Genomic DNA, 25,484 nt, shown 5'->3' with positions numbered 1-25,484 from the left:
GGGTTAGAATCTTCCCGGTAAGCCATGACCCCGTGGTGATACACAGATTACTAGATATGGGTTAAAGCAAGATATGAGAGTTAGCCAAGAAGAGGCTAGATATAATGGGCCAGGAAGTGTTTAAATGAATACAGTTTGTGTGTTGTTATTTCCGGGGCTAAGCTAGCCGTGAGTGAGCTGGGTGGGACGAAAAGCAGGCCTGTGATCCTTTCTTGCTTTTTCATGCTTGCTTGCTTTCTCTTTTTGACAAGGTCTCAAGTAGCCCAGGCCGACAGTGAGGCTCCCTCCACCCCCGCCGTGGATCCAAGGATGGCCTGGAACTCCTGGTCCTGCCACTTCCAGCCTCTGAGTGCTTTGCAGATGGGCACCACAAACCCCAGTTTATGTCCTGCTGAGGCCGGAAGCCAGAACTGTGTGCATGTCAGGCAAGCAGTCTACCAAATGAGCTAGAGCTCCAGCCGCTGGGCTAAGACCTTAACATTGCATTTGATTCTTTTTCTCTAGTCCCGTGTCTCGAGATGGACACTTAGCAATACCCACTGATATTTTTGATCATGGGGTGCTTCCAGCATTGTATTAATTCATTTTCTGTTGCAATAACAAGATACATAAGGTTGGATACTCTATAACGAGGTTTATTTGATTCATAGTTTTGGAGGCTGAAAGTCCAGGATTAATTAGATGATCATATCTGTTTGGTCAACTACTAAATAAGAATTTCAACTTGTTTAAAAGTTAGACGTTTAGACAGGATTACAACAACACACCCACCTCCGTAGAACCTATTTCTGTCACCCACTAAGTCAGGGCTCTTGTTTTTCTCCCTGGAGAGGTTTCATGATTGTTCCCCAAGGGAAAAGACTCATTATCATTCCTAAAGTGCAGCCGAAGTGAATGCTGTCATCTGCTGAGAATTCTGCTGTATATATATTTAATTGTCACAGCAACTCTGTACACAAGTAGTGTTGCTACATTATATGAAGGAGAAACCGGAGGCTTAGAAGGAGATTCTAGAAAAATCATAGCCTTCGGGAATGGATGGTTTGAAATCTGCATCCTCTATTTGATTCTGGATCTGGGGCCTCTATAGACTTCATTTACTTATCTGTACCATGCCGAAGATGAGCAACTGCCTCATAGGTTGAAATGTCTGCCTGCCTGACCTAGAGTAGATGTTATTAGCTCTGGATATATCCCGACGATAGGTGAGAACTCCTGCATCATGATAGATAAGCCATAGTACTACAGAGTCCATGAGTCCATGAATCAGGAGTTGATCAAAGTCATTAATTCAGATAATTTTACCTACACTTCAGTGGAAGTTTAACTTTAGAGGTATTTGGGGAAAGAGAGTTTGCTGGTCAATCCCTTAGGTAATATTGTGATTATGACCATTCAACTTCCGGAAAGAATTAGAGGAGGACCTTTAGCATGCCCACCAGGAAGCTCTTTGGAAATTAATCTCTAAGACACTCCAACTTTGTTTACCCCAAGACAGTGTGATCATCCCTTCCACAAATAACAAAGGGATGTGTTCTAAGAGAGCATAGAGGAAATCTCATCCTTATGAGACCATGGCTGAGTCTGCTTACACAAGCTCGGATGGCTGCCGTGTTACTACACCATATAATCTTGTGGGTCATTGTTACTTATGCACTCCGTTTCCAATATATTTTATTTTTAATTAATTGTGTGTGTGTGTGTGTGAGAAAGAGAGAGAAGAGAGAGAGAGAGAGAGAGAGAGAGAGAGAGAGAGAGAGAAAGGAGTATTTATGTCCAACGTGTGCAGGTGCCCATGGAGCCCAGAGAACATGAGATCTGGAGTTGGAGTTACAGGCAACTGTGAATTTGTGCTAGGAGCTGAGCGTAGGTCCTATGGAAGAGCATGCTCTTAACCACTAAGCCCTCTTGCCAGCACGCCATTCACTTAATTTTTAACCCAAATATTACTAGGAGGTACATGATTATGGTACTAAGGACCACTATGTTTCATGAAATGTTCTAGGCACCTAGGGTACATCAGAGACTAAAACAGCTATTCTTTGTTTTTATTTGGGATAGATGGGTGAAAAAGCAACAAATTTGTAAATTACATGCAAAAAAAAGAGTAAGTGCTAATGATAAAACCCTTTAAAGTTGGGATAGGTCATTCTAATTTTAAATTAGGACATGCAGTTATTTAAAAGGCAATACTGGGCATGGTGTGGTGGTACCTACCATCTTTAATCTCAGCACTTGGGAGTTCAATGTCAGCCTGGTCTACACAGCGATTTCCATGTCAGCCAGGGCTATACAGTGAGACCCTGTCTATAAAATCAGAGGGCGGGAGGGTGATCCTGGAACAACATTTGATGATGATTAATAATTAGCATCCATCCTCCCATCACTTTTTAAACTTTTAGGGCTGGCTCAGTGCTTAAGAACACATCCTGCTCTTGCAGAAGGTCCAGGTTGGGGCCCTACCACACATATCAAGGTTTTACAACTGCCTGTAACTCCAGACAACCAGACCCCCTCTCCTGGGCCTCTGTGGACACCTGCATGCCCATGTGTATATACATAGACACGCACACATGGACAGATATTAAGAAAGAACCTCTGCTGTCTTACAAGGATGATTTTATGCGGCCCCAGCTCCTCTGCATTTTCTGTGTCTTCTGAAAGCACCCAAGCACCGTCCCACTTTGAAGGTGGAAAGAGCAGGTGGCAGTTTTAGATACATCCTGTCTATATGCCAACGGAAAGGGGTTACCATGCTGCTTTCTTAGGGCCTCATGTGTCCCCCCTGAAGGGAGCAACCAGGAAGAGTGGGACTCCATGACCACGTGACCCCGAGGGAGGCACTCGCCCCTGAAAACAACTAAAGGACTCAGCTAGAAAACCTCATCATAATCAGTAGACACTTAGGAACAGCACAGGACAGTTTGTCTGGTGGGAGAATACTGGTGATGTCACACAACCGTCTCAGAGTAGGATGAAGGGACAGTGAAAGCTGTGGTTTATTTAGCATCTACTGATCGGAGACAAATGCTCTCCAACATGTACCGACTAAGGCGTAGCGAGGACGGGTAAACTGTCCACTGCACACACAGGGTGACTTAAGCACAGTACAGCCTGGCTCCAGAGCTCATGCTCCTACCTCATTAGTCAATGCTGTCTAGGAGTAATCAGATATGGATTATAAATTGCTATTGTTTCTGGAGCCCTCAAAAGACTGTCTCTCTGGAATTGTTCCAGTTCTGAGTTTCCAAGTGCCTGCTGGATAGAACTGTATTTTCTACTCCTATCTCTGGGTATCTCTCAGCATGCCTCCGGTGCTTGCCAGAGTCCCTTTCTACTACCTCCCAAACTTTCAGTTGCTTATTTTGTCCTACCTGGGACATACTCCGCTTGTAGCTCACATAGTCCTGCAACCAAGAGCTGCTGCCCCTCCCAACCCGCCCCTCTTACACAGACCAACCGGGCTCACCAGGTCCTGGTGCAGGTTTCTAGGTCTCGGTCCTCCTCAACCCAGGTTAAAAGCTGCACTGTAGAGGGCCAGCTGTAGTTCGCTAAGAAGCTGACAGAGGGAACAGGTAATGTGACCCAGCATTGAGAGAAGGGAGGTGGGATGGACTTTGATCACTGGGAACGAGGAGAGGAGAGGTCCCAAGAAGCTGGTTCTCTTGTCTTTTCCCCTCCTAAGTGCTTACCTGAGGCACGGTTTCATCCCCTAGCACCGTGATATTCTGCAAAGCCACAGGAGCAGGCATGCCATCTTTCTCTGGCTTCTGAAGCACCCTCGGGCAGAATTGCCATGTCTTCTTGCTTCCCCTTTCCTCTGACACTTGCTGCCCTGGGATTGCATCTCCTAAATAAAACATTGGCATTACGATTTAGTTTGAGTTCTATTTTTCTAGAAAACAGGAACTAAAGAAAATATTTAAGTTCAAGTTCTCTTCATAGGACCACTGCTTCTTACATTCTCTTGGGTGTGTTCCAAAATGTAACCGTTGATAATAATGTCTTTCATATACACACACAAAGATAAAAATAAATCTTTAAAAATCATTATCAGTACACCTAGTAGTATTTGAGTACTTCCCTTAAAAAATGTGCAGTGTGATTGAAAAGAAAACCATTGAAAGAGTCCTTGGTGCTAAAAACAAATTCAAAGCCAGGAACTCAGACTGACCTTGCTCCTGAGTGTCTCATAGGAACCTTCCCCTTGCCCAGGTTCAGACCCCATTATTCTCATTTAGACTATTATAATTGCTTTTAAATTTATCTTTGGTTTCACACTGACTATTGCCATCAAGTATGTAATCCCAAAGCCGATTTTATCTTGCTCTGCCTTGTTCAAAAACCTTTAGCAATGTCTCATGTTCAGAAAACGATGCCCAGGGATCCTTCTAAAAGCACTCTCTGGTAACTCATAACAGAAGCCTGGTGCTCGGAGACCTCTGTAAACTGTTGACCAAGCCAGGTAGACCCCTTTAAGGAAAGGATATGAATCATACTGGAGGGAGTCAGGTATTGTGGGCAGAAGCTAAACGGTACATGAAAAACAATACCTACAGTCAGGTGGCAACAGACATCATTGGGTAATAGAAGCAGAGGTAGAAAAAATATAATAGAAAGTACCGTGAAACAACATCACCGAGGCAGGAGTCGTGACAGCAAGACCTTAGCAGGCTACCGAAACAGCACTTCACTGTGGAACGACCCACAGGGGTGGCTGAGTTGTATGCTATATCCAGTGTCCAACTTAGTTTGTGGTAACCTGGGTTTAGCTCTGTTCTAGAAATGAAAACATTGCCTCTTGAGATTTCTGTCAACCCAGATCATGGCAGGAACCTGAAGACATAATCAACCGAGACTGAATATAAGGTGGAGAGGACATATTTCAACGACACAGGCAGAGTTATGGTGGAAGAAGCCAGGGCTGAAGAGAAGAGAGAGATGAAAACCCAGATGAGCAGGAACTATGGAGAAATACGGTTTCGTTGGGAGCACCAAAAGCACCCTGCTAAAGAAAGGAGAAACCTCAGCTCTTCCTCCTACTCCTTGATACTTGCTAATGTCTCTCATTGGACAGCCCGAGGGTTAGTCAGAGGGCAGTGGAACCCAGGTGACACAGCATGGGAGTATCAGGTTATCTGATACAGTCCAGGGCAGAGAATAGTACGGTGGTTCCCTGTTCTCCCCATAAATGTCCACAGCCTAGCTCCAGATCCCAAGGGTGCCTATTACATTCTGTGACAAAAGATGAGATTGCAATTGAGGGTCCTGAGAGAAGGCTAATCCCACATCTGGCTGGGTCCTCTGTGCAGACACACATTCTTACGAGGGAGTAGCGGGAATCCCACACAGTAGACGAGGAGGCAGTGTGACCACAGAAACAGACTGGACTGGAATGGCCACAAGCCAAAAGGAAGCCTGAGGCTATCGGTAACTGGAAGAAGCCAGGGACAGATTTTTCTCCCCACCCCCAAGCCTCAAGAGATGCCGACCCTGCCCAAACCTTCATTTCATTTGTGCCCTCTGGAACTGTGAGAAAATAAAATTCTGTTGTTTTAAGTCAACCAGTTTGTACTAATTTGTTACAGCAGTCGCAAAAAAACCAACAGAGGCCAAAGGGACAATAAACAGCCCAGCCTCTATTCATCTCATAGCATGCTGATGTCCACAGTCCTGTTGGCCGGACACTCTTTCACTTACTGTATGTATTCCATGTGGAGTTTCTGCTAGGACCCTTCCCACCTATCACAGGCTCCCAAAGCACAGTGGCTTTCACGGGCCAACGTCTTTTCATTCAAGTAAAAGTATGACTTTGAGAGCAAGAACCAGTCTCTCATACCTTGGGAGCACATCAAACTCCTCACGCATTTCTTTGAGCGGAGAAATTGGTGAATGAGAGAGAAAGCTTCTGTTTGTAAATGGAAAATAACAGCCACGAACTTTGCCTCTCAGAGGTAATGACGGCAGTGTTTCCCGAAAACAGTTCTGTACCTGTAACAGAGATGATACATCTGAAGTTCTCGTTCCTACTAGAACAATTCCTTAGGAAAAAGAAATTACCTTTCATTTTAGTGAGCCCTCTATTCCACACTGAACTAACTTGCCAGTAGTCCACCCAAGGAAGACGAGGCCAGGAATTAAAACACAGAAGCGGGCTGGAGGAGGTATGGTGCGATGGTAGAATATTTGCCTAGTGTGTTTGAGGCCCTGGGGAATTCTACCTGCCCCTTAGCACTGAAAAAAATAAATAAATAAATAAAATCAGCAAACAAAAAGAAAAACTTGAGACTGAAATACAAGCGCCAAGGAACCATGACTCATATAATAAACGTTTATTAGAAAACTATGATGCCAAAATACAGTCTATAGATGCTGAGGAAATGCAATAAGGCACAATTGCAAGGAAGCAATTATCACAACATAAGATGAATGCGTGTGTGTGTCTGTATGTGTACTTCCATGTATGCAGAAGGATGTCAAGAGTTGTCCTCAATCGCTTTTCCACCTTTTTTTGGTGTGAGTGTGTGTGTGTGTGTGTGTGTGTGTGTGTGTGTGAGAGAGAGAGAGACAGAGAGAGAGAGACAGAGACAGAGACAGAGACACAGAGAGAAGGTCTCATGAGAGAGAGAGAGAGAGAGAGAGAGAGAGTGTCTCACTGGTCCCAGAGCTAGACTAGCAGACTAGGAAGCCCCAGGGATCTTCCTGTCTCCCCTTCTACAGTGCTGGGATTATAGGTGCATACTATCAGGCCCAGCTTTCTACATGGGCTGCTGGAGATCCGAACTCAGGTCCTCAGACTTGTGCAGCAAGCCTTTCACTGAGCCACCCCCGCCCCCATGAATGCTTTTTATAAGAGCAAAATGCTAGGGGCTCAGAAAGAAGGGAATGGATAACTCTAAAGACGGGAGTCTCGCTCCCAAGGAGCTGCTTTCAAACGGGTTAGGATTTCATCAGGCAGAGGCAAAGTCTGGCGCATTCCAAGACCAAAAGCAACAACTGCCTGTGCCTTTGCCAAGCAAACCACACCCTGTTCAGTCCTATTGTGTCCGCAGAGGCCTATTTTTATGCATTGTTTTCATAGCCACTTTTTTAAGACAAAAAGAGAATGTGAGCTAAGTCCCTTCTTTGAAATCGGGTGTTTTATAAGTCGAAGAAAGGAGACTCTGAGGAGGGGGCTGTAGAGGTTGACTTCCGGTGAGTCCAGAATCCATCCAAGGAGTAGAAATGGAAACTCTTCCCTTCCTGTTTCTTAAAAACTGAGCTGAGGCTGCCCCAGTGTGTTGCAGCAGGTCCTTCTCAGCTCAGAAGAAAGCAGGAGGGAATGAGAACACCCCAACCACAGGCACTGCTTTGTGTCTTGACCAGGACTGAGGGTTCTACTTCCTCCTCTCTATTGCCCTTCAGATCCCTCTGGGAGAGCAGGCACCACCCAGCCTCCCTCACAGACAAGCCCGGCTAGGCCTCTGAGACCAGCACTAGCTGCTTGTGAGTGAGAGGGAAAAAAAAAAAAACAAACCTCTAGGGAAAGCAGCCAGGACAGAGGAAGGTCAACAGACATTTACCGAGGGGCACGGGGGTCCCCATCCTCACCGTGGAGCATCCACTGGGGAGCAGTGATGTGGGAAACTAGCATCCCACTCAGCTTCCCTCATCCTTGTTTTCCCAGGACGGCTCTACCTTGCAGACCCTGCCAGAAGGCCCGCGGCATTTTCGCGAAGCAGTAACAACAAGGACAGAGCGTTCTAGCCTGCCAGAGCCTGCTGGCTGGTCACTCTTTCCACTGCCTTTTGTTTCCGTGCATCATTCCTCTCAGTTGCGTCTCGGATTCCTCCAGGCTTTGAAAAAGCCACCGCAACACCACCCAGTGGGCTGGCAGGCATCTCCGACATGCACCCTGCCCTAAGCATTGGTGGTGCATATAAAGGGCTTCTAGAAAGGGGCCACCTCCTATCAGCGTAGCTGGCAAAGGTAGGGCTGTAAGTACTACGCTGCGGACTGGCAAATCACATCCTATTGTCTTATTCAAATGCATCTACAGTGCCAGGCGTGGTAGTGCACGTCCGTAATTCTAGCTCTTGAACAGCTGAGGCAGGAGGATGGCAATTTCTACACCACCTGTCTCAAATTTAAAAAAAAGAAAAAAGAAAATTGAAAAGGGAAAAACAAAGAAAAATATATCTGCAAGGTTTGTTGCGCACACTTTCTTTCTTAAATGATGCAAGCACAGCCAACACGGATGTGTCTAACCAAACAGAGAAGTTTCACTGTGACAGTTTCGATGTGAAATGTCTTCCACGGTTCCTGTGTTAACTCTTGGTGCCAGCTGGTGGCGCTGTTTCGTGAGATTGTCAGGCTGGCAGAGGTGAGTCATTGAGGGCGGGGTTCTGAAGGTTACTGCGTAGCCTGGTTTCCTATTGAGCTCTCCACTTCCTGGTCAGTCACAAAGTGAATCATCTTCACAAAGACCAACCAGCCGCAATGCCATGGCCTCCCCTCCATAGGTCACCCTATTGCCCGAAGCCATGAACCAACATACAACTCTCCTCCTAAGCTTAAGAGCTGGTCCCGGTGACACTTGTCAATGTGGACGCCTGCCTATTCGGAGCAGAGAGGCTCTCAGCTCCTCAAAATCGTCTGAAGCCTGTTTGCAGTCATATTCTTAAGCTACCCTACAGGAATCTGAGAGGGTGACCCAGGAAGATGCTTACTTCCCAATTCTTTAAAAATATTTTACATGTTTTTATAAAGTGTGGAGGTCAGAGGACAACTCGGGGAAGTCGGTCCTCTCTTCTTACCTCATGGGTCTGGGGCATCAAACTCACATCATTAGGATGGGTGGCACTTGCTCCGGCTGGGCAGTGGTGGCGCAGGCCTTTAATCCCAGCACTCGGGAGGCAGAGGCAGGTGGATCTCTGTGAGTTCGAGGCCAGTCTGGTCTACAAGAGCTAGTGCCAGGACAGGCTCCAAAGCTACAGAGAAACCCTGTCTCGGTAAAACTAAAAAAAAAAACAAAAAAACAAAAAAACAAAAACAAAAAAACTTGATGGTATTTGTTTTCAATGTGGAGCAAGACACATTCTTTTTTTTTTTTTTTTGCTGTTTTTTGTTTGTTTGTTTGTTTTTTGAGACAGGATTTCTCTGTGGTTTTGGAGCCTGTCCTGGAACTAGCTCTTGTAGACCAGGCTGGTCTCGAACTCACAGAGATCCACCTGCCTCTGCCTCCTGAGAAGACACATTCTCATAAGTCATTGATGAGAGGAAAAAATTGGATAAGTTAATGTTCAGGGTAACCTCCAATGACATCTGGTAAAGTCAAAAGTGCATATCCATTTCCTGGTAATGTCCACCCTAACTTATACCCCAGATCCCTACCTGGGGCTCAGGAGACAGACACAAGAATGTGGGTGATAGGAAAACCTGAGATCCCCACGCAAACAAACAAAAAACAAAACCAAAACAACAACAAAACCAAAACAACAACAAAACTATTGACATAATGAATTTCTACTTCTGGGAGACAAGAGTCTAAAATAGTTAGACAACGGGATAATAGTATTTCAGTACTCCGTAGTATAATAACATGAGAAAAGGACTGTGGGAAAGTATGTATAGTGTTTATATACATACTTGACACTCTAAACTAATACTTTGTATAGTTAATAGTATCTTTAAGAAGTTGGTTACTTCTGGGAAAGTTGAGATGAAAAACTTTGAAAACTAGATATTTTATTTAAAAATATTAAAAGGACACTAGGGAGGCAAAGGCAGGTGGATCTCTGCATTCAAGACCAAACCTGGTCTACAGAGGGGTTCCAGACCAGTCAGAGAGTTACATGATAATCCATGTCTTTAAAAAATATACATAAATAAAAATTTTTAAAAATTTCTGGATAACAGATTATATGTCCTACAAGTAACACCGAGGAGCCTGGACAGCATAGCAAAAGGTTCTCCTGAGGTCCTTGGGATTCTTACTTATGAAAAGTAAGCATTTGTTTTATATAATGAGTTATCTCCATAAACATACTGATAAAGGCACCGATACACGCTCTTAGATGTGGCTCTCGTTAGTGGAGAAGCCAGACAGGTTCACTTACCCAGATACCCTTGTGACCTGCACTCCAGAGAGTCCTGGAAAACACTGGAGATACAGTAGACGGAGAGAGATACTAGACCATGTGTGAATATAATTATAACCATACCCAGAAATTCCCAACATTGGCAGAAAATTAGATAAAAATGTTTAGCGCGGTTGTCCATGCCTCCTCATCTGAGAGCATGACAGAGCAGCCCTGGACCGGGGAGCCTGGGATCTGTACTTTAAAAGGCTTTCCAAGAAATTCTGATGATCGGCCAGGCTTGAGAAACAGCAGCCACCTCTGGGTATGTTCTACCAGTGTTTCCAGAGAAAGTGGGCTGGAGAAAATAAAGCAAAAAAAAAAAAAAAAAAAAAGGAAGGAGAAAGGGGAGGTGGAAGGAAGGCATGGCCAACCTTTAACCCTCCTTCCCTTCCTTCCTACTCAGTCTCTTCCAGGCTGCTCCAGCTCTGAATTGTCTTTTCAGAAGTCTAACTTTCTCTAATACTCATTTGGCAATTCCATACGTCCCTGTTTGTTCCAGGCGTGGCCACTGTTGAATCCAGTAAGCTTTACCTATGTTATAAGCATCTTAGGCCATCTCTGGATGTCCTATAGTGTCTAACACGGTGCCTCAGTGAGTAAGCAGTAACGAATTATATTTAAAAGTACATCAAGTTCAGAAATGCGTTAGGAGATGAAATAAATGTGCAAAATCAATTGTACTTTTATAAGCTAGTAATGATATCCATTGCAATTCCTATCAAAATTTCAACATCTTTTCTTTTGCAGACACTGACAGGCTGGATAAAAGTCATATGGAAGAATAGCTGAGAATAGGCACAGTAGCCTTGAAAAAAGAACAAAGATGGAAGATGAGTATTTCAAAGCCTATATAATGTGATATAAGGTATGAGGGTACCTACAGAAACCAGCAAAAATTGATGGTATCGAGATAAATCCACATTATGGTCAGTTTTAGACAAGGTGCCAAAGCGACTTAATAGGGGAAATATGTTGGGTTTTGCTTGTTTATTGGGCTTTGGCCCTGGGTCTGAGCCTCCTCTGTGCAAGGTAAGCGCTCTACCTCTGAGCTATACCCTTGTTCTTCGGTTTCACCATTTATTTGGACATGGAATGCCACTAAATTATCTGCTGGCTTCGAACTCCTTCTGTATCCTGGGCTGGTCTTGAGCTTGCAATATTTCTGCCTCAGGAGCAGCTAGGATTACAGGTCACGTGGTGTGGGCCCAGTTAAAACTATTTTTTCAAAAAAATGGTGCTGGGACAGCTGATTATCTACATGCAAGAGTAAAGTGGGACTCTCTGCATTACACTCTTCCCCCCAATGCTATTTAAAGTACAGAATGTATGCGTGAAAATGTCACAATGAAACCCATTGATTTGGACTCTAATTGAAAAATTAATAAAGTACTATTTCACCGTGAATCGTTGACCTAAATGTAAGAATTAAAATGATACTTTTCTTTCTATGTTTTTTTTCTATGGTGTCTTACTATGTAGCCTGGCTGGCTTGGAACTTGCTATGTGGAAGAGATTGGCTCTGAAATGCGATGATCTCCTGTCCCTGTCTTCTGAGTGCTGAGATTACAGGTGTGTCCTACTGTGCTTGGCATAAAACTAAAATTTCTTCCTAGGATAGAGATACAGCTCAGTGATAAAACATGTGTCTAGCATGTGGGAGGCCCTGGGCTCAATCCACAGCCAAATAAATAAATATCTCCGAGACGAAGCAAAGGTGCAAGGGAATCTTGTAAAAATCTTTGCAAAACCTTGCAAAAAGGGAATTTAAAACCAAAGTGTCAAGAATTTAAAAAATGGACTAATTGGATTTTAAAAGTAAAAAATTTTCTGCTTCATGGGCCAGTGAGATAGTTCAAGGGGAAAAATAAACAGACTTGGTGTGTAAGCCTAATAACCTCCCTTCAATCCTCAGAGCCCACAGTGGACAAAGAGAACTAATTCCCAGAGGTTGTCTTCTGACCCCCATGCATGTACCATGGTGTGCTCCCACATAGATAAACACAAAGAACTGGTGAGGGAGGTCCTTCTGTATATGTGTTGCTTTTATTGGTTAATGAATAAAGAAGCTGCTGTCAGCCAAAGGCTTAACAGAATATAGTCAGGCTGGAAAAGATATACAGAGAGGGTAGGCAGAGCCATGTAGCCACCACCGTAGACAGATGTGCCGAACCTTGCCTGTAAGCCACAGCCATGTGGTGATACACAGATTAATAGAAATGGGTTAATTTTTTTTCTGTTCCAAGACCCAGCTCTTTGTTTTATTGATTTTTTTAAATTATTATTTAATTTATTTATTTATTAAAGATTTCTGTCTCTTCCCCGCCACCGCCTCCCATTTCCCTCCCCCTCCCCCAAACAAGTCCCCGTCCCTCGTCAGCCCAAAGAGCAATCAGATTTCCCTGCCCTGTGGAAAGTCCAAGGACCACCCACCTCCATTCAGGTCTAGTAAGGTGAGCATCCAAACTGCCTAGGCTCCCACAAAGCCAGTACGTGCAGTAGGATCAAAAATCCATTGCCATTGTTCTTGAGTTCTCAGTAGTCCTTATTGTCCGCTATGTTCAGCGAGTCTGGTTTTATCCCAGGCTTTTTCAGACCCAGGCCAGCTGGCCTTGGTGAGTTCCTGATAGAACATCCCCATTGTCTCAGTGTGTGGGTGTACCCCTCGTGGTCCTGAGTTCCTTGCTCGTGCTCTCTCTCCTTCTGCTTCTGATTTGGACCTTAAGAATTCTGTCCGGTGCTTCAATGTGGGTCTCTGTCTCTGTCTCCTTTCATCACCTGATGAAGGTTAATATTCAGGAGGATGCCTATATGTTTTTCTTTGGGTTCTCCTTCTTATTTAGCTTCTCTAGGATCATGAATTATAGGCTCAATGTCCTTTATTTATGGCTAGAAACCAATTATGAGTGAGTACATCCCATGTTCCTCTTTTTGGGTCTGGCTTACCTCACTCAGGATAGTGTTTTCTATTTCCATCCATTTGCATGCAAAATTCAAGAAGTCCTTGTTTTTTACTGCTGAGTAGTACTCTAATATGTATATATTCCATACTTTCTTCATCCATTCTTCCATTGAAGGGCATCTAGGTTGTTTCCAGGTTCTGGCTATTACAAACAATGCTGCTATGAACATAGTAGAGCATATACTTTTGTTGTATGATAAGGCCTCTCTTGGGTATATTCCCAAGAGTGGTATTGCTGGGTCCAGGGGTAGGTTGATCCCGAATTTCCTGAGAAACCGCCACACTGCTTTCCAAAGTGGTTGCACAAGTTTGCATTCCCACCAGCAATGGATGAGTGTACCCCTTTCTCCACAACCTCTGCAGCAAAGGCTATCATTGGTGTTTTTTATTTTAGCCATTCTGACAGGTGTAAGATTAGGTATCTTAAAGTTGTCTTGATTTGCATTTCCCTGATCGCTAAGGAAGTTGAACATGACCTTAAGTGTCTTTTGGCCATTTGAACTTCTTCTGTTGAGAATTCTCTGCTCAGTGCCCCATTTTATAATTGGGTTGATTAGCCTTTTACGGTCTAGTTTCTTGAGTTCTTTATATATTTTGGAGATCAGACCTTTGTCAGTTGCGGGGTTGGTGAAGATCTTCTCCCAGTCAGTGGGTTGCCTTTCTGTCTTAGTGACAGTGTCCTTTGCTTTACAGAAGCTTCTCAGTCTCAGGAGGTCCCAAGAAATGGGTTAATTTAAGATGTAAAAAAAGAGCTTGCTAGGAATATGCTAGAGGCTTTGGCCAAGCAGTATTGTAATTAATACAGTTTCTGTGTGAATATTTCAGGTCAGGGCATCTGAGAACAAACAAACAGCCTCTGACAACAGAGAATAATTTAAAAAAACACTGTTGTGTTTCAAAGAACACGATCAAGAAAATAAAAGGGCAAATTACAGAATTACAGATAAGCCTTTGCAGATATATGGCAAGGACCTTATATCCAGAGTATAGAAAACCTGTCAAAACTTTATCATAAAAGAATAACCCAATGACCCAGGCAGTAGCGATGCACACCTTTAACCTCAGCACTCAGGAGGCAGAGACAGGTGGATTCTCTGTGAGTTTGAGGCCAGCCTGGTCTACAGAACGAGTTCCAGGACAGCCAGGACTGTTATGTAGAGAAACTTTGTCTCAGAAAAAAAAATAATAACCCAATGAAAAACATCAGCAAGAAATCTGAATAAACATTTATCATTTATCAGAAAAATTGATACAATTGGCCCATGCAGACATGGCTTTTATTAGGAAAGCACAAGTCAAAACCCCAAACATAATCTTCACACCCACAAGAATGTCCCTTGTTAGTGAGACTATAAAGAAACTGAAATCTTTATATAATGCTGAGTCCTGAGTCCTGAAAAGGCTGAACTACATAGCTACTTGGAAATTCTTTCCTAGATGTACGTGTGTGTGTGTGTGTGTGTGTGTGTGTAGATATATATACACCAAGAGAAATAAAAATGTGTACATTTGTATTATGTACAAATATTTGTATGTAAATGTTCATAACAGCATTATGTATAATAGACATAAAGAAAAAGCAATCCATGTTTATAAATTGATGAATGGATAATCAAAATCTGCTATAACCGTATAAAAACAGACATACTGGTAAGTACTACAAATGGGGGAAACTATGAAAACACTATGCTAAATGAAGGAAATTGGTCATGGAAGATGACACGTTAGGAACTAGCCATGCCATAGCTTCGCAATGTGCAAATCCAGAGAGGCAGACAGTAGTAGATTAGTGGCTCCCCAAGGGTAGGGACTGGTGTGAGTCATGACATCTGTGAATACAAGGCTTCTTCACAGGTCTGGAAATTGTCTTGGATTGGGTAGTTGAGATAGACGTACCAGTCTGAAAATACCTTTAAAACAATGAGCTGTACATTTAAATAGGCAGCTCTTATAGTATGTCAAATATTACCTCAATAGCTATAAAAAAAGTCAAAACTAGATAACCCAGTTGTGCGTTGAAGGTCAATTACTGTTCCTGCCCCTTACATTTGTAGCCTCATTGAGTATTTGTATTGTCATGGTCTTAGCTACTTTTCTATTGCTGTGATAAAACACCATGACCAAGGCAACTTCCAGAAGAGAGTTTGTTTGGGCTTACAGTTCCAAAGTGATAAGAATCTCATGAGGCTTCTCATCAGCCTTCATTGTCCACCATGTTCAGAGAGTCCGGACTCATCCCATGCTTGATGAGAAGCCAAGGACAATGGCACTAGGTTTCGATCCTAATGCATGAACTGGCTTTGTGGTAGCCTAGCCTGTTTGGACGCTCACCTTCCTGGACCTGGATAGAAGTGGGAGGACCTTGGACTTTCCACAGGGCAGGGAATCTGGACTGCTCTTCAGTCTTGAGAGGGAGGGGGAATGGAGTGGGGGGAGGGGGAGAGAAGTAGGGAGAGGGGGAGGGGAGTTGGGAGTTGGGGGAGGGGACGATGTGTGGGAGGAGGGGGAGGGAAATGGGAAACTGGGAGGAGGCAGAAATTTTTTTCAACAACTAAAAAAAAAAATAAACAACAACAAAAGAATGCACATATGAAAGAAAAAAAAAGAATCTCATGAGGGAATCATAGCCATAGATGACAAACATGGATGGAGCAAGAGCCGAGAACTCATATCTCTAACCATAAGCAGGAAGCATTCATAAACTGGGAATGGCTTGTGGCTTTAAAATCTCACCCCCACCCACCCACCCAGTGACATACTTCCTCCAGCAAGGCCACACCTCCTAAACCTACCTAAACAATGCCACCAACTTAGCAGACACGTATTCGAATATCTGAGCCTCTACGGACATTCTCATTCAAACCGTGACAATCAACTTCTCATCATTTAGGTCTCCTTCATTCTCTGTCCATTGGGTGGTTGTCCCCTTCCTGATCATCACTATGGTGGTGGCTTGAATGAGCTGTCCCCCATAAATCTTGGGTACTCAAATATTTGGTTCTTAGTTGGTGGCTGTTTGGGGAGGATTAGGAGGTGTGGCCTTGTTGAAGGAATTATATCAGGGGGGCAGGCATTGAGGTTTCAAAAGACTTGTGCCATTCCCAGTGAGTTCTCTGCCTCCTGCTTGCAGACTAAGATGTGAGCTCTGAGCAAGCTATACCTGCAGCCAAGTCTTTGTTGTACCATTGATCCTCTGAAACCATGCAGCCCAGTTACATGCTTTCTTTTGTAGGTTGCCTTGGTCATGGTATTTGTCGTAGCAACAGAACAGTAACTAATACAACTAGCAGTAACCCTGTCTTGTTTTTCCTGTAGCATGAGTCACTATCTGAAATGATACTGTCTTTGAGTTTGCTGTTCCCTTGTTTGTCTCTCACAAGAGTACAGGCTCCATGAGAACAGAAACCTTACCTGAGTTAGCTATGGCTGCCACTTACATCGGTGACAGTGCCTGACATGCAGTAAGCATGCAATAATGTTTGTTGTATGTTGCACGAATGGAAGGTGGCTAGTCACCAAGCTTCCCTTAATCTCTCTAAATCTTCATTTTCTAGTGACAAAACGACCTAATAATAATTGTACCTAGCCCATAAATAATCATGCATGCAAAACACAGCTCGTTACAGATATTCAATGGACACGAATTCCACACCACCATTAACCTATACTTAAGGTGGCCCACCTGAGGATAACAATCACCCGAAATGAGCTATTTTCCCTGGAAAATGAATGATTGAGTCCCTTCTTGGAGGGTGAACAAGCTTGGCATTCTAAGCCCCCAGGATTTGGTTCCTCTTTAAATAAAGTCAGTAAGTAGTAGCTATAGTTGTTACATTTTTTTTCCTTTCTTTTAGAGAGCTTGGGGGTCTGGAAATTGAATGTATGGTAGAGCATACCTGAAAATTGTCTCTCTCATTGACTTACATCCCAGACCAGGAGCTATAATTATTACTGAGATTATCTCAGTTATAAAGAAAACAATGAAGGAAAAAGAGAAAGAAAAATACTAAATAACAGTCCTCCTCAAGTAAGAGAAAGAACGGGCAGATCTATCATCCGTTGATAATAATGTAGTAACTTTCTCCCCCATGTTCAGTAGTGCACGAGAACGTAGTTAATGAATGCCCGTTGAGTACAAACACAATAGCCACTTGGTGTCTGACCTTCCTTGTTGGCTTAAAGAGCCAGGGTACGAAGCCAGGGCAGCAGGACTGTGAAGCAAGTGAGGAAAGCGGCAGGGTGCGGAAGCGGGTCATGCAGATGGCAAGTGACTTCACCTACTGTCAGCACCCACCCTGACGCTTGTGCTTGTACGTCTACAGCGGTTCTCATTAAAAGTCAGGCAGAGCCTCGGAAGGTGACGGGTTACTGACGTTTGTGAAAGAAATGATATGCTAGAGTGGCAAAGCCATCAGGGGAATTATGGGTACGCTCCAGGAAGAAGTGACCCTGAAAATCGCAGTGACTTACAAAGCCGAGGAGCCATTCGTGCCTCTTGTCCATCAGAAGTCTTCCGCGGCAGCGGTGGCGCTGCTCCCATGGTCTCCACTCTGAGGCCGGCACTGAGGAAGCAGCTGTAACCTAAAACACGAAGTGGGAAGGGGAAGACGGTGAATGGAACTGCCCCGCGCGGATGCAGCTCGCCTCTGCCGCCTGCATTTCAGTGGCTGAGCCTGCAGCCTAAGTGAGGAAGAAACTCCAACGTTTTTAGAAATTGATGGTGGAGAATGTCTCATGGGGTCTCACTTTTACATTTCAGAATGCCCTTTTTGGTACGGAGGGGGAAAAAAGTACCTTTGAGGCCCAACTACAAATACTCCATAGTAAATTACCACATATAAAAAAAATGTCGAACACTAGCGCCTAGATATAGAAAAACACACACAAAAATACAAATAAAGGCACCCTTTGAGAAGTGTGGATTCCAGAGTACGTGGCTTAGATGCCTGTTCCCTCAGACCTCCACAGATCAGACCTTGCCCTCCTGGGCCCCAGTTCTAGAGTGGTTCCATGAATTTTCCTGAGTATTGAGGCCTCCTGTCTGTCAGGAAATTGGTGCCTGCGCTGCTGGTGGCCTGATGGACGCTGGGAAAGCGCATATTCCTGACAGTGGGGATGTACAGTAATGGCACTGTTTTCTGGGAGGTGAGGGTTTGTTTACCATCACATATCCCGGCTGTGTTCTCTTAACCTAGAGCCCCCAAGTACTCCTCTGTGGCTGGAGACCCGCGGTGATTAAGGATTGATTTGTGCACTCCCAAGCCAATGCATGTTGAAGCCCTAACCCCCAGTACCTCAGAAAACAATGCTATTTGCAGATAAGCATTTTTAAGAGATAGTTAAGCTAAAACGAGGCCTTTAGTGTGGGGTCTTATCCAACACAAGGATGTTCAGGGCCAGGGTTGAGTTTGACAGTAGAGCACTTGCCTTGCCTGTGTAGGGACCTGGGTTAGACTCCCAGCACCCCCAAATAAACAAATTAGGAGAGACCATATGGGGATTTAGCAAGAAATGTGCAGCTTAAAAAAGAAAATCACAATCAGAAACCAAGCTTGCTGACACTTTGGTCTTGTACTGGCAGCTTCTAGAACCATGAAGGATTTCTGCTATTTAAACTACCCAGTCTATGGAGTCTTGTTATGGCAGCCCTCTGGCTAACATAGTGGTTCTTTCGAGTATCGAACAGTGACAAGGTGGACAGGAAGGCATATCATTCTCCCACCAGTGCTGGAGGGGAACACAGGGGCTTCACACATGCATGGGCTCAGGCTGGTTTTGCTTTTCACCGCAAAGGTGCTGTGCACCAGCCACTGCTCCGCCCTGATATCAGCGGCTGGAAATGTGAGACATCTTTGGGAGAAGTCCTTCACAGTGGTTAGCATGCACAGGCCCCCTGAAAAGCCCTCACCTCTGGGAATATCCTATTCACCAATCCCCACAAAGGTCTCTCTAGGGATTTTCATTAATTGGTAGAAATTGGTCCAGATGTGCTTAAAACCAGGGGAAAATGTCATTTTAAATGATGCTTAATTACAGAGAACTCTTAATAACATGGGGGAAATGATTATATTATCATTTAAGTATAAAAAAAAATCAGCATGCGAAATTAAAGCATATAGACAGAGCCACCTTATCTATGTAATCATATGCATAAGAGAAAGACTGGCTAGAAATATAGTCAGCGTTAGCATTAGCTTTCCCGTGTGATGAGATTATAGGTTATTTTTGTTTTCTTCTTTCTTCTTTCCTCTGCATTTCTGAATTTTTCATGTTGAGCATGTGAGAGCTTTATAATCACAAAATAGGCTTATGTTTTAAAGATTGGAGGTTGGAGCAGAGTGTATATAACCCGGTGTCACGAAGGAGAACCATCTCCAGGAGATACAGGCTCCAGAGCACCTGAGTCAGATCCAAATCCACCCGAAATCTGTGGCCCACTCTCCCTGCCTCCACGACCGACTGGGAATTCCAGCTCCTCTTTAGAACAGGTCTCTGCGAGCTCCTCCTCCCTTGAGACCTCTGAGCTCTGCTTCTGAACTCAGACTCTTCTATCCCGACTCAAGCTGTCTACACTTCTCTGAGCCAACGACTCAGACGACATTTTCACCCTTTCTATATACTTTGCTCCCAAACCTTTTGTGCTCTGAGGCTGCCCTGGCACCTGTGGCTTCCATGAGCAGAGTTTCTGCAAAGTAATTAGCAGGAAATAAAAGGGTCAGGGGAGAAATGCCTCTGGAATTTTCTTCTCTGTGGCGTGACTCTCCTGGCTCCTTCTACCTTCCTTCTTGTTCCTCCTCTTGTAGATGAGTAGCTACATCAGACTGACGCCCCGGCGAAGAACAGACAGCCATGCTTGGCCAACCTCCACCTCCCCCGCTCACTGTATCTGTCTGTTCACAGTAAGACTATCGCCTTGCTCTTCTGCACAGCCCTCTCCCTAACCCTGCTTCCCACCTCAGCTTGCACGAGCCTGCCTTGATCAAATGTTGCTTGTGATGGAGCCTGTCTACCTAGCCATGAAATATGGCATTCCTATTAGAGCTCACGATTGCTTTCTATCAATAATCAAGGTTGGTATGGGCTGAATAACACCTCCCTCCCTAATCTATGTGTTGATATGCTACCCTCACCCCACCCCTGCTTCCCCCAGCCAAGTGATAACGTGCCGGTTACTTTCTGTCGCTATGACAAAATGTCATGACTAAAAGAAACTTAAAGAAGACTTTCTTTTGGCCTTTGTTCTAGGGAGATGAAGAGTGCATTACGGTTGGGAAGGCATGGCATGGACATAAGAGCAGGAGCTGGCTGACCACGTTTCATCCACATACAGGAAAAAGGGGGAGGGAATAGTAAAGGGGGTGAGGCTATAAACACCGAAGTCCACCCCCAATGATGTACATCTTCCATCTCCTAAAGACTCTGTCACCTCTCCGATCAGCACCACCAACTTGGGGCCAAGTGTTCGACTATGGGAGCCTGTAGGAGACATTCTCCTTCAAACCACCAGAGATGGTATTAAGAGACTGGATCTGTGGGAACCGGATAAGTCATTGAGAGTGGAGTCCCTCATGAGAAGGATTTAGGCTCTACAGGAAGCTTTCTCGCTCTTTCCAGCCCATGAAAAGACATCACGGGAAGCCAGCACTCAGTGTCCAGGGAGATCCTGGAAGGATTCTCGCCAGAACCTGACTGTACTAGCACCCTGATCTCGACTTCCAGCGCTTGCAATCTTGAGAGACAAGAACATATTTATCACACGCCTGGTCTTTGACATGTTCTCAGAGCAACTGGAACTGATGAAGAGAGAAGTGGTGTTTTGGTCTCCATCAGTCCTTGTTTGGGGCTCAGGGAAGAGATGCTACGGATGAGATCTTCTCAGTATCTCTAAAGGAACTGACTTCGGAGCCTCCTCTGTCCCACTGAGATGGGGCTGCACATGTGCTGTGGCATTTGTTATCTTTGAGCTAGCATTTTCCTCACTGTGACACAGCACCCACGAAACCACTTGGGAAAACAATGCCACATTCCAGTTTCAGAGATCTCAGCCCATGCTTGACTAACGGCTTTGTTTCTGGGCCCTGGAGAGTGAGGCAGAACATCACAGAGGAAGAAAGTGGAGAAGAAAACCTTGTTATAGCCAGGAAGCAGAGAGGAATAACAGGAGGAGGCTAGGACCAAGACACACCCTTCAAAGGCACATCCACAGCAAGCAATTTCTCCCAACAAAGGGGCCACCTCCATGGTCTCCACCACTGGATAATCTGTTCAGAATGGAAGCCCGCAGTGGGTGAAACCATTAGGTTCAGTCGGCACCCTCCTCATCTAAACTGCCTCGGGAAACTCCCTCACCAACACCCCCAGGAGCTCGCTTTACTCATCGTCTGGGCATCTCTCAGTCCAGTCAAGCTGCCAGTCAAGATGAACCCTCTCACACCACAGCCACATGTGCTATTTTCCCCTCTTACAAATAAGGAAATGAAGGCTCAGAGAAATGAAGAAATGAGCCTAAGGTTTCATAGTCAGCGAGGGGCAAACATCTGTCTAATCTGAACGCCCCAACACTTTCTAGTGCTTAAGATCTTGTCCTTGGCCACTGATGTATTCTCGGGGATTGAGGCAACAACCCTATTGTAGGAGGAGGGCCCACTTGTTCATCCCAGACACCCAGCTTGCTTAGCCCCCCCCCCCCAAAATCACACAGAAACTGCATTAATTAAATTACTGCTTGGTCCATTAGCTCTAGTTTCTTATTGGCTAATTCTTACATCTTAATTTAACCCATTTCTGTTAATCTGTGTATCGCCACGTGGCAGTGGCTTACCGGATAAGATTCACCATGTCTGACTCTGGTGGCTCCATGGTGGTTCTCTCCCTCCACTTTCTTCCTCCCAGAATTCAGTCCTGTCTTCTCTGCCTACCTAAGTTCTGCCTCTACCAGGCCAAGGCAGTTTCTTTATTCATTAACCAATACAAGCAACACATAGAAAGAAGGACCTCCTACACCACCCTATGTTCCTTAAGACCTCATCATGCCACAGCTTCATTGCTAACCATCTAAGCTTTCAACCGAGCAGCATGCCAGGGAGGCAAAGTCAATGTGACAGAAGGACAAGAAGACAATGGTTATCCAACTATAGATCAGAAAACACTAAATACTAAGAAATATATTTTCCCCCATTACCTCAGAGACGTTTTTCTCCCCCTGAGACAGAATTTTACTCTGTAGCCTAGGCTGGCCTGGATCTTGCTTTGTAGCTCAGGCTAGATTCTAACTCACGGTGATCTTCCACCTCCCGCGTACTGGGATTAGGAGTGTGACACCACTCTTGTCTGTCTGAGACTTTGACCAGTTACCTCACCTCCTCTATTCTCCTGTGCTCTGGATCCCCAGCTGAAACAGTGCAGTACTAACCAGTCTTACTACATCAAACCACGTGGCATATTTCTCTGAGGCTGGCATCAGGACAGCGGTCCCTTAACTCCTGTTAAGAAAACAAATACATGTCCTACTGCATATGGATTGAAATAACTTAAACAAATAATGGATTAATCTAACCATACATAAAAGTCATGGATAGTGAGCTGATGAACAGAAAATGATAGTGAAATTTAGCTGGCTGACCTTTGAAACAGAAGAGCGAAGAGGACTCTGACCCCTAAAGACAGTCAGCTGGCCAGCTGAACCACAGCCCTTTCCAGTGAGCCAGCACATACCCAGCTGCCAAGGGACCAGGCAGTGTTTACAGAATCTCAAACCACTGCTACTTTCTTCTCATCTTCCCAGCGAAAACTCACAAAGTACAAGGGCACCCCGCAGGCCACTAAGCACATCCCCGAATGACCCCCAGGGAAATATGATGTTGAAAAAAATGGCACTTTTCCAAAATAGTGGTTCAAGCCAGATGAGGAATTACAGAAAAGATGGCCTTCCATGGAAAATACCCTGCCTCCAAATCCCCAACGTCTTCATTAGGGAACTGAAAACGCAGGCACAGCAGCTGGTCTCCACTGTGTTGAAGTGCTGTGCACAGCGGAGGAGCAGTGTACAGGGCTGGTGTGTAAGTGCTGTGCACAGAGGAAGGAGCAGTGTGCAGGGCTGGTGTGTAAGTGCTGTGCACAGAGGAAGGAGCAGTGTGCAGGGCTGGTGTGTAAGTGCTGTGCACAGAGGAAGGAGCAGTGTGCAGGGCTGGTGTGTAAGTGCTGTGCACAGAGGAAGGAGCAGTGTACAGGGCTGGTGTGTAAGTGCTGTGCACAGAGGAGCAGTGTACAGGGCTGGTGTGTAAGTGCTGTGCACAGAGGAAGGAGCAGTGTGCAGGACTGGTGTGTGCTGTGTGCATAGGTTTAAAGTTGCAGGCAATGTGGGTGCAGAGAAAGCATTGTTTAATTGGTACCGCTGAAAAGAAACCTTGTGCTCTGCACTATGACAATAAAAATCGTGTTCTGAGGACCAAGTCCCACTTATAGGAGGTTCCAATTTGTGAAAATGCAAACTAATTTTAATGGAGAGCCTGAACTAAGAATACCAGTAAAGGAGTCTCTGCCGGAAACAACTCCAAGGGAAGTGTTTTCTCTGGTCCAGCCACCAAGGCATGAAGAAGCACTGCACACGTGATCATGGGTAGCCAGACTTTATCTCAAGTTTCTGGGCTATGCACATGGTTTAGGTTCCACACATGCAAAATATAAAAGCTACAGGGCCATGGAAGCTTGCACCAAGGTTCCAGAAAGCCACTGAGGTCAATGTGTAGTAGCGTTAGAGTCCCTGCAAGGAGGTTGTGCAAGGTCATCTCATGAAGGTGAAGAAGCCCAAGTTGCAGTGGAGACCTCAGGATGTTGGAGATGCTAAGACCATGGGACAGCCACCATAGAAATGGAGCCAGCCAAAAGAGAGGTCACGTGTGCTTTCTGCAGAGAGGCTGTTCAAGGCCCTTGGAGCACAGAAGATTTTGTCAGAAACCCACAATGTCAGACATGGAGTTTCAGGTTTGATGTTTGCCCTGCTAAGTACCAATATTACTTGGGTCCAGTCTTTCCTTGCTGTGACCCTATGCTTCACTTTCAGAATGGGAACATTTACTCTGCAATTTTGTAACAGAAGTATGTCATTTGATTTTGTTTTGTGGTGCTCACAGTTAAAACATTTGCCTCCAATCTTAGAAAGGTCTTTGGATTTTGGACTTTTAAACAGCGTTTGGACTATTGAAGATGGGGGAGTTCTAGAGATAGACTAAATGACTTTCGCATTATGAGATGAAAATGAGATTTCAGAACCAGAGATAGAATATTGAGACAAATTGATATTTGAGGGTATCAAGGAAACATGGGAGAGACTGATTATGTTTAACCTTCATTATCAAGCTGACTGAGTTTATGATTACCTAGAAGACAAATATCTGGGTGTGTCTTCCAGAAAAGTTTCTTTGGAGTGGGAAAACTTACCCTAAATGTGAATGGTACCATATCACGAGCTGGAATCTTGGACTGCATAAAAAGGGGAAAGTGGGCAGAGCATTGCAATTCCCCTTTCTCTGCTTCCTGACTGTGAATGATGTGGCCAGCCACTTCATGCTCACCCTCATTTTGAGTCAACAAAACCTTCCTTCTTTAAATTGCTTCCATTGTATATGTCCCAATAGAAGTTTCATAACAAATACAGCATGCAATCAAACACACTGTGACTCTCGAAGATAGGAATCTTGTCATTTCATGTTTGTACTCTGAAAGCTTAGCAAGGATCCTGATAAGTAGTTTAATATTGATTGATTGAATCAATGAATGGTTTCAACGACTAGAAGCAGCAATGAATAATCATACTACGGAAAAAAAGCTAGTTTTTATGGAACAGACTCACTTGAAAGAAAATAATTATTCAATATTAAACAAGTTTAGGAAGAAAATGTTTGCCATACCAGCATAACAATTACAGTTAATATTTAGCATTATTTATTTATTTAGAATATGTTTTTCTCATAAGCTCCATGGGGCAAAGACCTTACACCTATTATTCTTTGTCCTGTCTCCAGTACCTAACACACTGTCTACAAAAGGTAATCAATAAATATTTTGGTATGGCTAAATGCATAAAGAAATGAATGTATAGATTCACAAAGATTATACTCTTAACCCCATGAGCCACATAAAGGCCTAACTCGATCAGAAAAGCCAAGTCTAGACTAACCAGCAAAAGTCTCCAACACTAGAAAAACAGCTCATAGTTGTACAGCCAGACCTGTGAGTGTCGGCTCTCACAGTCTATGGCATGACCTCCTTTCTGTAAGAAACGAACAAGCATTGCTTGAGGACCTGGAAACCTCAGTGCGAGTAAGCAAGGATGAACAGATGTCTCCACAATGGCGGCGCGATGAACCGGCCTTTGTAACCCAGCTAATGAGAGGAACAGGAAG

The 25,484-nt window shown here is 44.5% G+C and overlaps 1 long non-coding RNA gene across 2 annotated transcripts in view; it reads right to left on the bottom strand.

Moving 5' to 3' along the window:
• Nucleotides 1-25,484, bottom strand: part of LOC121463313 — a 172,248-nt gene that overhangs the window by 9,129 nt on the left and 137,635 nt on the right. Inside the window, exons 9-14 of one of the 2 annotated variants that reach the window (XR_005976427.1) lie at nt 17,551-17,661; nt 6,101-6,234; nt 5,840-5,991; nt 3,693-3,850; nt 3,470-3,559; nt 2,249-2,336 (exon numbers count right to left, since the gene is read on the bottom strand). This is a non-coding gene — a long non-coding RNA (uncharacterized LOC121463313). Of the gene's footprint in view, nt 1-2,217; nt 2,337-3,469; nt 3,560-3,692; nt 3,851-5,839; nt 5,992-6,100; nt 6,235-17,550; nt 17,662-25,484 lie in introns of those variants that run through there. The other variant, XR_005976425.1, reaches the window with a different exon arrangement.

The sequence above is a fragment of the Microtus oregoni genome, unplaced genomic scaffold (genome assembly GCF_018167655.1).
Source record: "Microtus oregoni isolate MIOR12 unplaced genomic scaffold, Mior012 000026F_ref0000081, whole genome shotgun sequence".
Classification (NCBI taxonomy): Eukaryota; Metazoa; Chordata; class Mammalia; order Rodentia; family Cricetidae; genus Microtus; species Microtus oregoni.
This window is presented reverse-complemented; position numbering and strand designations above follow the sequence as displayed.